Source organism: Carlito syrichta, unplaced genomic scaffold (genome assembly GCF_000164805.1).
Source record: "Carlito syrichta isolate Samal-C Ts95f unplaced genomic scaffold, Tarsius_syrichta-2.0.1 Scaffold127862, whole genome shotgun sequence".
NCBI lineage: Eukaryota > Metazoa > Chordata > Mammalia > Primates > Tarsiidae > Carlito > Carlito syrichta.
The window spans coordinates 335,026-352,057 of record NW_007071958.1 but is presented as its reverse complement, the minus strand read 5'-3'; positions in this window follow the sequence as shown (position 1 = coordinate 352,057).

The window sequence follows — 17,032 nt, the reverse complement described above, 5'->3', positions numbered from 1 at the left end:
ATTACTTAATTTGCAAGATTCTTAAGCTATATTCTATCTTCTTTCCGCTTTTCATAGAATTTCTATGTTATTTATTATATTATGCCCAGAGATTTTTAGTTGTAACAGGAAGGACCTGGATAGAGTGGAACTTCTTCATTCTCCTCAGAACCAGAGTCTTCTGCTCCATTCTCTTTTCATATCAACATTTAATAGTATAACCCAACTGAGGGCTGGCACATAGATGCTCAATAAATGCTGGTTGACCTGGAATCTAAGTCTTGATGATTAAACTTACTTCCACATTGTTGAAGAGTTGTGACTTGGTTATCCACTGATATTACTTGTGTATTTTTCCCCTCCAAATCTCATGTTGAAATTTGATCCCTAATATTGGAGGTGGGGACTGGTGGGTGGTGTTTGGGTCATGGGGGCAAGTTTTTTATGAATGACTTTGCGCCTACCTTGCAGTAATAAGTTCTTGTTCTATTAGTTCCTGTGAAAACTGATTATAAAAAAGAGTGAGGCACCTTGCCCCACCTTGCTTCCTTCCTTCCTTTCTTCATGTGATTCCTCCTCTTTTTCCCCTTCTACCATGAGTGAAGGCACCCTGAAACCCTACCAGAAGCAGATGCTGATGCCATGCTTCCTGTACAGCCTATAGAACCATGAGTCAAATAAATCTCTTTTCTTTAGAGATTACCCAGCCTTGGGTATTCCTTTATAGTAATGCAAAACAGACTGAGACATCTGCTTTCTGTTCTTTCAATCTGCCAATTCCTGTTGAAGCCTTACAGCACGATGATTCTTCTCATGAAGTTGAGCAGAATTCTGTAGGCAACCTAAATAGGCACTGCACCTCAATTGTGTCTAGGGTTGTCCAGATTTTTGAACTTCTGCTCCCAGATGTGCTTCCACCTTTCCTGACTACTTAGAACAGTCAATCACCTATTTAACCTGCTGCTGTTTCCTTCCTTCCAGTCTGTAAATTGAGTGTTTTGTAGCTATCAAGGAGTAATAGGATATGTTTGGGTTCACAAAACCCATTGAGGTGTTTGAGTTAGAGGTCCTATGAAAGTGTAAATTACCATGATTATCATTATGATTTAGCTGTTAACGAAGTGAAAGCAACAGTTTGGGTATCCAAAAAATTGCTTTCTTTGTGATTATATTAGGCACAACATATTCAATTAGAAAGTTTTGAAATTTTTAAATAAGAATTGCCCAGCGCTCCAGTGGCCTTCCAATGGCTTTGGCAATGACTGTCATTTCCAATGACTGTCACTGAAGAGGGAACCCATACTGCTCCATAAGTTTCTTGATTATTCCTACCTTGTGGGTTCATCTTCATAGTCTGAGGAGAGGCCACCAAGACCATTCCTGCAATGCTCTGCATCAGGGATTGGAAAACTGCAGTGCATGGGCCAAATCTGGCCCATCACCTGTTTTTATAAATAAAGTTTTATTGAAACATAGCTAAATTCATTCACCGCTGTACTACAACAGCACAGTTTATGCTACAGCAGCACAGTTCAGTAGTGACAACGGAGTCCATATGGTCCACAAAGTCAAAATGTTTACTCTGTCTCTTTACAAATAAAGGTTTTTGACCTCTACATCCCATTCACATCAGTCACTGTCTCCTTTGCTAATTCTGCCTCATCTTCCAGATTTATGAATATTAGTGTCTTCCAGAGCTTAGTTTTTAGACATTCCTTCATCTCGTCATTGATTCCATAGGTCAATATTTCTCAACTCCAGCTGCTCTTAAGAATCACCTGGGAAGCTTTTTAAAGATACTGCTGCTTTGGTGTCACCCCCAGAGATTTTGATTTAATTAGTCTGGCATAGGGCTTAGTCCTCAGTACTTTCTGAAAGCTCTCCAGGTGTTTACAATGTACAGCCAGGGGTGAGAGCTATTACTCTAGAAAATTTTTGTCTACCCTCAAGGCTTCTTATCAACTATATATAGCAACAGCTTCCAAATTATGTCTCCAGTCTCCATATCTCCCCTGAATTCCACATTCTGGACTCTAGCTGCTTATTTGACATTTTCATTGGATTTTTAATCAGCATCTCAAGCTTCACATGTTTAAATCAGAATTGATTTTCTTTTATTCTGCTCTTCCCATGTCTTAGTAAACAGTGTTCCATTGTTTCAGTTGCATGGGACAAACCCTTAAAGTCATTCCTGATTCCTGTAATACAGCAGGTTCTGTTATATGGCTTGATGGTCTTTATCAATTAAAATACAAAGATTGCTTCCAAATGCTCATGTCTGGACAACAAAAATGTAAATAAAATATATACACGTTAAAATCATGAACATTTTATTGCTTTGGAAATTGACTCTGTAGGAATAGTAGAATTTAATACAAATATAATTTTAATAAATATCCACATATATAATCTAACTTGAATGATATTGGGAAAATGCCTATATCATTAAATCATTAGAAAGAACACTACATAAAAATTATTTTAAAAATTATTTTTACAAAGAGACTGAACATGAATTCCTTACAGCAAATAAAGCTCTAGAATCCTAGTATCCTGGAAATCACATTGATTTTGTTTGTTTATTTATTTCTTTAATTTTGGTAAGCATTGTATTTCTATACATTAACTATCATTATCTTGACGAATCTTTTTTGTGTGTGATATGCTTCCTTTTCTTTTTACTTCTACTTTGAAAAGAAATAGCCCTTAAATTCAAATACCAGAATAGGCAGAGATGGATGCTACCCAAAAACTTGAAAACACATTTTTTTCCTTATTACCCGTGGATCTTGTTCTGCTCCATAAGTTCTTTATGACGATGAAGGGAAGAGCAAATAAATTGATATGTAAGGAAAGGAAAGATTGCTTGACTAAGGTTGAATAGAAGTACTTTCTAAAATTCTTTTCAATGTCCTTATATTTCTTGAATTATGCATCATGCACCTTTTCATAAAATGTCACCCATGTCTCTTTTCCAGTCAGTTTGTAACTGCTGTATTTGTGAAATTATTTGTCTTGAGCCACATAATTGCATATTGTGGGCAACTCATCTTTCAGATGCTAGAGGAAAGAAACTCAATCTCAAAATCACACCTTTCTTATCTCTAGATGGAGGGAAAAGAAATCTTACATGTGCTGTCACTTTTTCTCAGAAAAACTGCCATCTCTTTAAAAAACGTTGTTTGAAAGGAGGAAATGATGCAGAACAACAAGCTGTCAGAGGAAAGACAGGGGACATTTTAAGACCTTGCATAACATTTGTAGAAATTCTCAGCATCAGAGTAGAAATCATAATCATGAGAAAAGTTGTGCTGAATTCTAATGACTAACTTTCACATAGATAGAGGAATATTTTTGCCTTAAAGAAAAAAAAAGAACTTTCTTGGATAGAAAGTAACTCTGCTTAAGAAATGCCCTTTTTAGATTTGTTAGACGACTTATTTTTAAAAAGTCTCATAAACTAATAATATTTTATTTTTAAAAAATCTAACTCCCTTAGTCAACTCAACGACAGGAAAGAATAAACACCATTATGCTGGAAGTGATAGAAGTATTTTTTCTTGGAAGAGGCAAAAAATATATAAGTAAGAAAGTAAGGGTTACTTTGTCATTTGAACAATGAAGAAAAATGTATACAGTTGAGAAAATTCAAATGAAATGAAAGTGGTTTCTTCTCTTAACACATTCTCTATCTCTAATATAAGCATGTAATTAACTATTTTATCTTCCACTGAGCAAAGAAAACATAAAACAATGAAGGAAAACAAATACTAAATCATGCTGGACTCATCCAGGAGTAAAATACTAAATAAAACTATAAAGAAAATGGCTTGCACTTCAAGAAAAAAATAATTATAGAGCTAAAACAAGATGAAAACACTTTCCTTTTTCTTCTTTAACTAACCTGAGCTGGTAGCTAGATAAACTGAGTTCAAAGTGTTTAAGAAGATTAAAAATGATCCAGTTTAGCTGTGTGATCCTTTTTACGCAGGCAGGCATTAAAGAAAACAATCTCATTTCTCATGACCAGGCTTTTTACTCTTGTAGTGTGTGTTTTATCTGAAAGTCTTTATACATGTTGTGGTTATTGGACTGGACAAAACAAAGGAAAAATACCCACAAAGCTAATGTTGATGAGTAATTTAAATGATAACTAAGTTTTGAATGGCATTTTTATTTCTGTTTTGCCCATTCAATGATATAAGTAGAGATTAGTTTAAAACTTTAATTACGCAGTAATGGGGGATAAAATACATCAATGATTTTGCCTAGTTTTTTTAAAATTTTAGATACAGTTGTACATTTTATATGAAAATGTATTTTCTTCTTTTCCACTCCTACACACTTATGCGTACACATAAAAATACATATATATATATAGTTTAATAAAGAGTTTGCAGATTAATTGCCTTAAAGGACAAAGCAAGTAATGCAAAGAAAGTGAGAAAGCGCTGTGTAATACAATGGGCAGTAGCTGAAGACTGTGGCAAACTTGACAAAGTAGATCACTGGAAAGCTTAACCCCTAATTATCTTCAGTCAATTATTGACACAAGAGAATGTAACACAGTATTGCAGGATCCTTCTGTTTTGTAAAGCATCAGTGCACATGTTTTATAAAAATCTCCCAATGTTAAAGTACTGTTAACCAGTTAAAATAAATTAACTAACAAACAAACAAAACAACATACCAAAAATTCATGTCTGTGGGCTGTATATAATCAGTTCGCTGCTAGGATGTTTCTTCTAGCTTGGCAAAGAGTGGCAGTAGGCTTAGATTTCAACCTCTACTTTTCACTCACTAGCTGGGGAAGACTTGAGTAAGCCCTTATTTACAAGAGAAGCAACTTGCATCAGAGACACAAATCTGATTTGAAATTTTGAGTTGTAAGAATTTAGGGAACATCTCATCCCATCTACCTATTTCAGAGTTAAAGATGTTGGGGCCTAGATAACTTCATTTATTTGTCAAAGGTTCTAGGGGAAGGTAAAGTCAAGAACTGGTATTCAAAATATGGCTTAGGATTTCAATTCAACACATGTTGAAAATTCATAGCCACTCAGAGTCACTCTAAGTGTTTCCTTCACCCCCTCTATAATTTAACTCCAGGACAAAGCAATGGAAATCATTTTGATATGTAAGGTCATAAGGATGAAATCATGACCATAATTTTAAATTTATAAAAATATAATTTTTCAAAACTCTTGGAGGGCAAGATCTACTTCACACCTATCCAGCATATACCATAATCCCTAACATAATCTTATTCCCAACTATGTATTGAATAAATGAGTAATTGACCGAATTAAAAAATAAATCATCCGAGTTTGGACAAAATAGTCATCATTAAGAAACTAGTGGCCAAAATAGCATACAGGGAAAGTCTAGTTCTGGAGTAAATAAACTGAACTCAGATAAATTGCCTTAATTTTCACTAGAAAACACATCAAAACAAACAAGGTAAAACTAAGCTACTTCCTGCTGGCTCTCCAACTTAAATCTGAATAGGAAAATAGTCTTTCTTGGATCTGATTTCTGATTGTTCCTTACTAATGCTGGAAATTCAATTTATTGGCTCCATCTAAGTGCCCTGCAGAAAAGATTATAAGCCCTGAATGAATGTAGGAGATAAAAATAAGCTTGATATTAAAGATGGTTTACTTGATAGTCCACAGAAAAAGATAGCCAAGTCAAGCATGCCCTCACTTGTGGCTTATTAAAAAGAAAATGTTTTCAGGAAAATGTATATGCTTTATAGAGCTATGGTCTAGAATTTAATGCGTGTTTTTTTTTTTTTTTATCTCCCCCATGAATGCCTGCTGCTCCCAAGCTCACAGAGTTTGTCTACTGCCTTCCTCTCTAGTTGGTCTACTGATTAATTTTTCTATTTTATGAAAAATTAAAAAGTAAAATGAATAAGGCAAGTGCTGTCAAACTCATAAAGTTAAGGATTTTTTTGACATATTTTTATAAGGCATCAAGTAGACTATATAAACCATACACATGACAGTAAATAAATGTGATAAAGAATGCCATCAATATTCTAGTTTTGATGTAACAGGGGTGCATTTCTCCTCCATAAAATATTCCTTGTTGCATAAAATTTTAATAACTGTTTCTTCAGTTTTTTGAATACTCTTATAAAATGAGATTTCAGCAAAACATGTAATGAGAAGATTGTAAATTCTATTTATGATTTTTTAGTTCTAGATTTCTAGGTAACTGGTTTAAAGGGTCAGGTAGTGATTGTGTGGAAATAGATGGGTTGTGACTAGAATCATGGTCAATGCAGCTAACATCCATATTGACTGTGGCTAGATCCAGTTTGAATGTTTATGGGGCTTCTATCAATTTTAGTAGAATCACAGAAACAGAATTTGAGTAGTACCTGTTAATGCAAAGAGATTATTTTATACTGAGATGAGACGTCACAACATCATGATCATTTACGTTGCCCGTAAAAAATAAACTCTGGAAAAATACCTGGGTCTACTGTGAGTCAGGCAGAGAGTTTCAAGTATGTTTTCTCTCTTCAGTTCTTCTTTTCTAATCCCCTTTGGTTTTGTTTCCATGGTATTGTCAGCTACAGCTCACTGTTGACTCAGTTTATGTTTACCAGCCATTAAAACTCCCAGGTCTTCATGATACAGATAAATCTTATTTTCTTCTTTTGCTATGGACACAGATAGAATTTTTGGATATAGGTGCTGAAGTTTATCCTTATTAAAAATATCCATCTAATTGTTCTGACTTTTGTTCTTTAATAAATCATAGACAGTTTCAAGAATTATGAAATTTTTATCACTTTCTTGATCCTGAATAGCAAATATCTATGGAATGATTATTGGCCATTTTTGGAGTTACCCAGGTTGAACATGATTCCTCCTTGGAGTGAATGTTTCTCGGGCTGAATTATGTTGGGGAACAGAATCCCCAGCCTCCTACTACAAAAATCCAAAGAGGCGTAGAGTTCCTTTTTCTGCTCCCTGGCAGCCAAGGTACCTGTATGGGCCTGTGACTGAAGTGTCAATGCAGATGATCATTTCAAGGACTTTGATCTTAAGAGAATGATGTAGAGACTCAGGGGCAAAGTACACATATCTACACTGAGATGGCAATGTAGGGAATGCAGCTTTGAAGGGCCAAGGTACGTTGCTAGAATCTGTGTTGTTTTCAAGGCATAATCTTGGCTGGTTACTGCTGCTTATGAGCTTTTCATTCCTGGTCATCTTCAGAGTTTGCTTCTGTGGCCTTCATGTATTCAGGCATACCTTGGAGATACTGTGAGTTTGGTTCCAGACTATAGCAAGAAAGTTGATATTATAATAAAGTGAGTCACACAAATGTTTTGGTTTCCCAGTACATATAAAAAGTTATGTTTACACTATTTTGTAGTCTATTAAGTGTGTAATAGCGTTTTATCTTAAAAAAAAACCCCAATGTATCTTAATTTAAATCTTTATTGCTAAAAAATTCTAACAATTATCTGAGCCTTCAATGAGTCGTAATCTTTTTGGAGATGAAGATTCTTGCCTAGATGTTGATGGCTGTTAACTGATTAGGTTGGTGGTTGCTAAAGGTTGGGATGGCTGTAGTGATTTCTTAAGACAATGAAATTTGCTGTATCAATGGACTCTTGCTTTCACAAAATATTTCTCTGGAGCATGTGATGTTGTTTGATAGCATTTTACCCATTATCAAACATCTTTCAAAATTGAAGTCAATCCTCTCCAACTCTGTCGCACTGCTTTACCAAATAAGTTGATGTAATAATCCAAATCTTTTTCGGTCATTTCAACAATGTTCTCAGAATCTTCATCAGGAACAGATTTTATCTCAAAAAATCACTTTCTTTGCTCACCTGTAAGGAGTAACTCTTCATCTGTTCAAGTTTTATCATGGGATTGTAGCAAGGCAGTCACATTTTTAGGCTTCACTTCTAGTTCTCTTGCTGTTTCCATCACATCTATATCGACTTCCTCCACTGAAGTCTTAAACCCTCAAAATCATCCAGGAGGATGACATCACCTTCTTCCAAACTCCTGTTCTTGTTGATATTTCAACCTCCTTCCATGAATCATGAATGTTCACAATGGCATCTAGAATAGTGAATCTTTTCTGGAAACTATGGCAGCTATAGCCGTACTAAATTACTTAAATAATAAGACTTCAAATTTGAAATTACTCCTTGTTCCATGGGTTACAGAATGGCCATTGTATTAGCAGGCATGAACACAACATTAATCTGCTTGTCCAGATCCATCAGAACTCTTGGTGACCAGCTGCGTTGTCAATGAGCAGTAATATTTTGAAAGGAATCTTTTTTTCCTCAGCAGTATGTCTCAAGAATAGGCTTAAAATATTCAGTAAACCATGCTGTAGACAGATGTGCTGTCACCTTGGTTTTGTTTAATTTATAGAGCATAAGCAGAGTAGATTTAGCATGATTCTTAAGGGCCCTAGGATTGTTAGAATGGTAAATGAGCATTGACATCAACTTAAAGTCACCACTGCCTTACCCCCTAACAAAGTCCTAGGTGGCATCATCTTCCAATAGAAAGCTGTTTTGACTACACTGAAAATCCGTAGTTTAATGTAGCCACTTTTATCAATGATCTTATCTAGATCTTCCGGAGAACTTGCTGCAACTTCTTTATCAGCACTTGCTGCTTTACCCTGCACTTTTATGTCATAGAAACAACTTCTTTCCTTAAACCTTATAAACAAGCCTCTGCTGGCTTCAAATTTTTCTTCTGTAGCTTCCTCACCTCTCTCAGCCTTTATAGAATTGAAGAGAGTTAGGATCTTACTCTGGATTGGGATTTGGCTTAAGAGAATGTGTAGCTGGTTTGATTTCCTATCCAGACCCTCAAACTTCCTCTGTTTCAGCAAAAAGGCTGTTTCACTTTCTTATCATTTGTGTGTTCACTGGAGTAGCACTTTAAATTCCCTTCAAGAACTTTTTCTTTGCATTCACAAGTTGGCTGACTGTTTGGCACAAGAGGTCTAACTTTTGGCCTATCTCAGCTTTCAGCATGCTTTCCTTGCTAAGCTGAATCACTTCTAGGTTTTGATTTAAAGTGAGAGATATATGACTGTCTTTTACTTGAACATGTAGAGGCCATTGTAGGGTTATTGATTGGCCTAATTTCAATATTGTTGTGTCTCAGAGAATTGGGAGGCCTAAGGCGAGGATGATAGATGGTGGAACGACCAGACAGTGGAGCAGTGAGAACACACACATAACATTTATCGATTAAGTTCACCATTTTTTATGGGCACAGTTCGTGGTGCCCCAACAGTACCACAAAATGATAGAAACATAAAAAATTACTGATTGCAGATCACCATAAAAGATATAAGAATACTGAAAAAGTTTAGAATATTGAAAACATCACCAAAATGTGACACAGAGACACAAAGGAAGCATTTGCTGTTGGAAAAATAGTACTGATAGACTTGCTTAACAAGGATTGTCACAAACTTTCAATTTGTAAAGAGGCCAATATTTGAGAAGTACAAAAAAATAAAGTGCAATACAATGAGATATACTTGTAATTCCCCCCAAAATTCCTTTTGTGCTGTTAGCCAGAGTGAGTTTCTGGTGCTTATAACTAAAAACCCTGATAGATTCAGGTTGCTTTTCTTCTTACCCACTGCTGTTACTGTGGAGTGAGGCTCCATGGTTTCATGATTAGACTCATCATTGGCCACTGCCCAGGTCTTGCTCCATGTAGGCTCTCACCCTTCTCACTCTGACTTCTTGCAGGCCACTGGGCCACCACTTAAAACTGCAAGTTGGACAAGTCTATTTCTCCTTATCACATTAACACATTAACACTAAGCCTCGCCTTGAATGCCTCCATTTTCTATCATACATCTCATCATTCCTCCTGCTTCCAAACGGTAGCCTACCAGCCCTGCTACACCAAGCTTAGTCCTACTGCTGAACCTTTATACTTTTAGTGTTGCTAGGTTTTTTAAAAAAAACTGCTTTGTTATCTGGCATATAGAAAACTATTTGCTGCTTATCTGCAATTCAAATTGAACTGAGCAGCATGCATCTTTGTTCCTCAAATCTAGAACTTTCTACTTGCTATTCCTTGGTCTGAATCCCTCCTGTCTCCCTTCCTCAGTGAAGTCTCATTCAATCACCTATCTGAAGATGCCAGTCCCTAGCAGTCCCTCTTTTCTTACATTATTTATATTTATCAAAGTAACTTACACTCCCTAAAGTTACTTTATACTTCTATTAGTGATTATTTGGACTTTTACCTGTTTTGAACATGTCTCCAACTAGAAAGTGATTTCCATGTGGATAGTGACCTTGACTGCCTTGGCCTCTGCTGTGCTCTAGCACTGAAAACTGTGCTTGGCGTGAAGTAGATGCTCAGTAAATATATATCAAATGTGTAAATGAAAGTAATGTCTGATAGCAAGCCAAAGAGGGAGACCCAAATTCCATGATTTTCCAAGTATATCCTTTCTCCTTTCCTTTTTAAGTTTGCAGTTGTATGCCAATCATCACAGAATATTAAAAATAATCTACAGAAATAAGTAATAGTACTGAACTTCTATAAAAGTCACAATGAGGTATATTATCCTGCAGCTATAATTATTTCATTGGGAAATCTCAATAGAATGTTGACTCCCAGCAAGCTCAGTGCACTGTGGTTTCTTCTCTCCTCAGCGAAGGCAAGATAATAGACCATTTATCAAATCTAATTTGGTTTGTATTCTCTCTCTGAAAGGCAGGATGGACACAATGAAGACTTGGCTTATTCTTTTCCGGTTTCTGCTTGAACAGTGAACTGATTTGTAAAGAACACCTCACTGTTTCCCTCACTTCTTCGACACCCTCAATGTTCCTTGTGTTCCCTCCAGCATGATGAATAGCACCCATGGGCCACATGAACTTTTCACTGAGGGAGGTATCTATTTCTTCCGCTTTCAGCATAACTTCATAAAAGCCATCAGCATTTTAATAGAGTTGGGTATCTATTGGGAGATTTATAAACCTGGGAAAATGAGTTTGTGTTCCACAATGTAGACATGGATATTTTTATTAATTTGAAGAACTGATTCCCTCAGGAAAATGAGATTCTGTTTGGACCGTCAGCTTGTCTTTCAATAGTTCTATGCTTGTATTTGCTGAATAAGGCTACAGGGCCTACTGAGAGATGCAGCCTTTCTATAATTTTGGGAAGATTGGAGCCAAACATAAGGTGAAATTGAGAACACACATCATTATGACAAGGATTCCAGACAGAACTGAGAGAGGGAGAGAAAGAGAGCAAGGAAGGGCATAAGAGGAGAGAGAGGGAGAGGGAGGGAGAGGGAGGGAGAGAGAGAGAGAGAGAGAGAGAGAGAGAGAGAGAGAGTGAGAGAGAGAGAGAGAGAGAGAGAGAGAGAGAGAGAGAGAAAGCCAGGGGATTTACTAATCCTGTAATTGAGAAGTTCAGAGGTAGGTATGGTTTGACACAGGGGTTCAAATGATTCCACCTCACTTTCTCTATCTCTTAGTTCTGCTTCCTTCTTGGCTCATTTTCAATGAGGTTGCTTCTAAAATGGTGGCATGTTGACTGCCAAGCCCTGCAAAATTCTGCTTCACACAGCTAGTAGCATCAGTGGAAATAAGATACTTTCTTTGCTAATATCATCAACAAATGCCCCAGATTTGATTCTCATTGGCATTACTCTGCTCAAGTGCCCATTCCTGAACCAACCTCCATCATCAAGGAGAAAACATGTGCATATTGTCTGTTCCCACCCTTCAATCAAGACAGAGGTGGTAAGTAATGTCAGCTCTACTCAAATCATATTGACTACCAGTGGGAAAGGATACTTCACTGAAGAAATTTGGGGTGCTGCTTCTAAATAAAAAGAGAAAGATTGTGTTATTTTGTTTGGAACTTTGTCAACTCCTTTTTCCTTCTTTCCTCATTATATTCTACTGCTCTCATACTACAAATGATTTTCTAACAACTCAGTGTATTGGGGGAACCCAGAGGCTGCCATCTCTTTGTTGTGCCACCAAGGGGGGGGCACTGTAAACATTTTAACATAAGTCAGATGACAAGATATAGACTTGGCTTTTCAAGACTGCCAACACCATCCGGAGGAGCACATATTTGAAACTTATGTACTTTCAGGCAACAAAGCAGAGAGCAGATGAAAGCAGAGGCCATCTTTGAAAGATCTTCATATACAATGTTCCTCTTCCCACCATTTCAGTTTTCTCTGCTTCAGGTGCCTTTGGAAAAAGCTACACAGAATCAACTATGAATAGTAACTGCTTTATATTGCAAATCTAAGTTTGATCTATGTATTAAATGATGATGGAATTTCATTCCTAAATGTATAAATCCTTCATAGTGTGGTAGTCCTACCTTCATGATGGTAGTCCATGCTACTGTATGCTTCCTATTCTGCAGCCACTGAGTGTATGATGCTATCTACAACCAAGCTGATAGATACTGTTATTATCTTTATACTGCAAATGAGGAAACTGAGACATAGTGAGGTTAAGTAATTTATGCAAAGTCACAAAAATACTACTAAGCTGTAGAGCCGGGATTCAAACCCAGGCAGTCTGATTTGGGCACCTGTGCTTTAAGCCATTAGATTTTGAGTTTTCTTTACTCATATGCATGATCATCCTCATTGAAGTGCTTTAGTTGGGCCTTGTCAACCATACTTTACAATGAAGAAATGAAGGCTTAGAAAAGGGAAGAAGGGAAGATACCTTGTTTTCTGATTTCCACATTAGCATCCTCAGATAGTCTTGCTCAACTTTAAACTTTTCTTCCCATATCATGCTCTTCCATCTCACTACCAGTTCTTTAAGGCAGGCCCAGAAAGGGAAAAACAAACAACAGAACAACTCATGCAGCTGTTGAGAACAAAGTTATTGAAGCCAGATTACTTTTGTTGCAATACAAGCTCCATCTCTTACTTACAGGTTATAATAATTTCTCTGGGCCTTAGTATCTGCTCCAAGGAGCTATTGCAAAGATGAAATTGGTTACTACATGTAAAAGTGCTTACAACAATGCCTGGCACATAATATGTTTCCAAAGACCCCACTTATACAGGGTTGTTTATTATTACTTGCCAGGGCTTTGGATCATAAAATACAGAAAAGTCCCCAAGAACACCTGATAGTAAAGGTACTCTATTATATATATGTATTGATCTCTCTCTTACAACATCTATATCCACACTGAGCCTCTTTTACTAGCTTGTTCCTACACCAATAAACAGTTTGCTTCTGATGACTTTGGACATTTTCTGTAGAGTTAATCTGCTGACTTACAATAATGAACATGAGGGTGGTGTAGTAAAAAAAAAAAAAAAAAAATCCTGGATATGGTTCAGTCAGTAGAGGTAGGATTGGATTGGATTCAGGCTCAGGGAACTCAAGACTTGTGTGACCTTAGGCAAGTTGCTAACATGTCTGAACTCTACTTCCTTATCTGAAAAATGAGAAGGGAAACATTTTCCTAACTTAGATGATGTGAGGATGCCTACTATACATACTCAATGCATGGCACATAGGATGAAGATAATTTAATAGGCCTGAGATTTTTGTTTCATTGCTGCTTCCTGATTATTTGACTTTTGCCTATAAAGTCAGTATCTTCTGAAAGTTTTTTGGAAGATTTTGTTTTTGTGATGATCTTTGTGAGAAAACTGTTCACTACAACATGTCTACTTACTAGCTAAACAGAGATTGTATAGAGAAGACATACAAAACAGTCAGAATGCCAAATTTGGCTTAATGATAAATGCTTAGCAGGTACAATTCCCATTTATTAAATCACTGTGCCAGACATTATATTACTGTCTGTACACTGAGTTGAGGAAACTGAGGCTCAAATAGGAAGTGTGACTCATCCAATGTCATAGAGTTTTGCGTGTGTGCAACCAGCCATCACGCTCATGCTCTTATGTCCTAACAGTTCCTTTCCCTTCTTCCCTCTTCCTTCCTCCTCTCCTCTTCTTCCTTCCTTCCTTCCTTCCTTCCTTCCTTCCTTCCTTCCTTCCTTCCTTCCTTCCTTCCTTTCCCCCCTCAGTTTCTCCCTTTCTCTTTCCTTCATGCCTGCTGCTTTCCCTCTCCACTCTCTTTCCTTCTTTTTCATTCAACAAGTGTTTTCTGAGAACCTACAAAATGCTAGTATCTTGCAGATCTTGAGGACAAAACAATGAAGGAAACATTTTCAGATGCAGATGACTTACCAGTCTTGAAAAATAATTTGCTGAATGAACCCTGGGGTTCTCATGAGAGAGTACTCACCAGATCTCAGATGTTGAGCAATCAATCCATTGTGTATCCACCTTGACTAATTTCAAGTAAAGTTCTTTGGTTCCTTTAGAAACTTTGGCATAGACCGTCTTGCCAGATTTGAAATTAGGGTATGAATTTTGTTAATGCAAGCAACAATACATTTATGGAAACAACTGAAAGCCAAAATTAAGTCATGAAACTATCAATAATGTTGTTTATAAAGATAGTGTAGTAATATCACATTTTGTGTTAATTTACTTAAATTCATCTGCATATGTTAGGCAAAAAGAGAAAAGTGAAGTGGGTGGGAGGGAGCTGATAGAGAGAGTGAGAAATTTAAATAATGCAGGGAATTCAGACCATATTCCATCAGAATGACTGCCTTAGGGTGACTTTGAGACATGATGGGAGTCTACTATTTCCATGTTTATCTCATAGTGTGGACACCTTGCAGTGCTTAATGTAATTCTAGTGCTTAAGAGTAATTATTTTTAATTTAGTATGCCCCTAAATGCTAAGGATCTGGTGCTCACTTGAAGAAAAGGTCATCTGTGAGGCTGTGCAGGTCTAACAGACATCAATATGTCAGTCTCCAATGCAGTGTCATTTAAGAGCTTGTCAAAGGGCTAGTTTTGACTGCAGATAGTTTTATCTTACACATTAATTTGGGAGCACAGTGTCTCACAGTGAGGACCACCTCTGCATTATGTTTAAAATTAGTGTCTACTCAGCCCCCTACATAATAAATGGATTTGTATCTGTGAATTGTAATAATCTCTCTTGAAGTTGATAATTTGCAAGGATATTAACATGATCACCAAGCCACCATTAATTAGAAATCTTAGCATGTTGGCTTGTTAATGGCTAATTAAACCTATATTGAGATCCATTGCCTATAAGAGGCAATGAAGAACAACCTAGGAATATGAAATGAAATTCACCTTTGAATTTGACTCTGCTAAAAAATAAAAGAATGTCTAGGAAGAATTCTAGGTAAGAACAAAAAAAACAAAGTAACTCCCAACAAATTAAAAGTAAAATCACTGGGCAAAACAAGAGCTGTCAAAATTAAAGTAAAATTCATTACCTGTTGAAACAGTTGAATTATTGCATGACCTAAAAATACTCTTAGGATTGCTTTTTTAAAATAAATGTATAAAATGTTCCTAAATCTCCAGAGACACATCAACCATCTTACCAGAATTAAATATTTCTTATGTAATTTGACATTATGGTTTTTTTTCAGATGTTGGAAGAGTGTAAAATGACACCATTTTAGCAGTCAAGAAACACAGAAGCATCACACTTATATTTAAGGCCTACCATTTTGTCACTTCTTTCTTTTTTGAGACTATGATGGGCAAAATTAGGAAGCTTCATTCCTTAGTTTTCAACCTATCCATCATAACCTGGTTTTAGACTTTTCTGAGTAAATGCCTTTAAGCAGTAAGTTTTGATCCTTTTAATCCATGATTGTTTTACTTCAGTTTCCTGGGAGTATGTTGGACTGAAAGAGGCAAGCTGATGCAATCACACATAAGGAGGATGTTGGTTGGGGTGACACCCCAAAGTTTCCTTATCTCTTTCAATGGCCATCCTCCAGAATAAAAATTGTTAGTAAATAAATAAGCTCCTCTTTTTTTCTGACTCACACCATCCCAGGTAAAAAAAGCATGATAGGGAACCCACAAACAAGATCTCATTATCTGAGATGTCTAAAAGAAGGGAAATGCATGTGTAGGACCACCAGCGGTTTGTGGAACCTATGGAAGGACGCAGAACTGATCTGGGGCATGGGAAGACTCTAATGCAACCCCAGAGAGCCAGGACTCAGGATGCACCATTGCCAGGGCAAGGACAGTCTGTCACAGCACCTTTGCTGGGATGAGTCACCATCAACCATTCCTTATGCTTTTTTGGGTCACTTACTCAAGACCTAAACTTCTGGTGTAGAAAGCCTGAATGCCTGAATTTAGGTAATGTAACTGCCACGGTCAGACTAGTCCAGTTTTCTAGTGAAATCTTTTGGTTATAAGAGCTCTGTTAAGTTGTTATTTTAGACAGTAAGCAAGAGCTAACATTTTGTACTTTCATTTCAGTTGCCTTTTATTTCGGTGTTTTATTTGCCATCAATATTCTTCAACATTTATTTTGTTGGGTCAATAAGATTATAGATAATAAATTGGAAAAGTGTGCGTTCTATGACAATAAATAAACCATTACTAATTAATTCTTCTAATTTGGAATTCATGTATTGATCTTAGAAGTAAAACAAGGGTTTTCTCCAGAGAGTCGCTGAAGACAAAATTGTTTTTAAAAGAATGGGAATAAAAAACTGTCACTCTTTATAATTTTTTCAACCATATTTTCAAATGCTCATGGATAGCAAAACATCTTATTTCACTAGTTTCTCATAATCTTCTGTTAAAAGAGTTAGTTTGAAAATACAAAAAAAAAAAAAAGAAAAAAGAAAATGAAGAAAAAGAAAAAAATGATAGTAAAACATCTTCAGGCTTCTCTCTAGTGCCAGTCACGAGATTTCAGGTAACATTAGGCTGGAGACCAGTTTTAGCTTCAACTACAACATTGCTGTCCAATAAATAATGAATTGTGCTTCATTAAATTGGTCTAAAATTCTGGAACAGGAGAAAACACTGTCTTTCCATAATTTCTCAATGTGACTCTGAAAGAAGCATTTGTCTGGGATCAACTGCATCCTCCCACTTGTTCCTGGTTTAGCATCCAAGCTTTCAGTGTTACAGTAAA